Source organism: Leucopleurus acutus, assembly GCF_964270905.1.
Source record: "Leucopleurus acutus genome assembly, chromosome: X".
NCBI lineage: Eukaryota > Metazoa > Chordata > Mammalia > Artiodactyla > Delphinidae > Leucopleurus > Leucopleurus acutus.
The window spans coordinates 51,819,223-51,820,687 of NC_139148.1; positions in this window are offsets into that span (position 1 = coordinate 51,819,223).

The following is a 1,465-nucleotide window of genomic DNA, read 5'->3' on the forward strand; positions in this document are numbered from 1 at the left end:
GCACTCGAGAGATGCTGGAATTGATGGTGTGGTTCTAGAAGGAGCAAGAGGGATAAGGTTCTCCTTTCCATTCAGCCCATTTACCTTTCAAACAGGAATCACCAGTGAATCAGTAAGAAAAGGGGGCCTGGAGCATTTTCTTCCCCTAATAAGGATGCCACCTTGTTTACTCCTCACATTAGATACTGTTATCACCTTTTGTAATGGGCCTGGATGGGCTCTGCTGTCTCAGGTTCAGCACCATTTTGTGGCTGAAGCAGCAAAGATTTTATTTTTAGATGATAAGCCCATGGATCAGACAGTATACCTTAAACCTGGATTAACCTCCATCTCATTGACAGCTCTTGAAAAATAGGAATTAAGCAAAGTGTTCCATAGGATGAATGGAGAGAAGTACAAAATTAAAACAGAGAGAGAGGGAGAGAGACAGAACCTGAGGTTTCAATAAAAATAATACAATGGCCTCAGCAAATTATACCTTAAGCTTGAACTAGTAATTCATATCATATTAATTTTTTTCCACAAAGCCTTTCTTCTTGCATAAAATACACACAAACTAGGAAAGTTCTCCATGATTGCTCCAGAAGATCTCCATGATGTCTCCAAAGCACTTTCCTGTATATCATGAAGACGATAGGAAGTTCAAGAGGACATAGTCAGTCCAACTCAGTGATTCTTGTTAGCATCTTCTTTGTGCCTGGCACTGTGCTAGCAACTTTTAAGAAATTCAAAGATGCTGAAACTTCGAGAGGGGAGAAAGGTGTCAACTTAATCCACAAACACACTTTTGTGGTGGCCCTTTATACAGCCAGCACTGTTCTAGGAACCATGGTACTCAGAGAGGAAACTGAGAGAAAAACTTAAAGCGTTCAGCCTTTAGCGAGCTTAGAATCTAGCTAGGAATAATAGTGAGATAGAAAACCTTACACATAGGAAAGAAGTAAAGTAGCCATTAATTGTCTGGCTGTAAGAGCAACTAGGTTTCTGAGAAGAAAGAGATGGAGGTGGACGGGTACCTTTGGAAAGGCGGCAGGAGGGGATTCCAAAACTGGGACTAGAAGGGCAGGAAGGATTTATACAGACAGAGGGGAGGTTATAAAGGTATTCCTAGGAGAGTGAGGAAAAAGGGAACACAGGAACAGAGAAGGGAATGAGCATGGTAAATATGGGAAGCAGCAAGGAGAACTCTCAACACATGAAAGAAAGTACTGTTGGCGACATCATAGAAGTGGCCTCATGGACACATAGAGGGCACAGTGGACTAGAAACCAGAGGGCTCAAGGCCCATAGATGTTATCATGGCTCTGTATTTACTACATGGGTGGCCATGGTTAGGCACGTTAGCTGCTTTGTGCCCCCTGCCCTGGTGCCCTGACTTAATTGCCGTCGTGTGAACATACTGACAGTAGAATACGGTTCTCTCATGCTTGTTGTAAATTCTACCAGAGATGATACATGAAGAAGT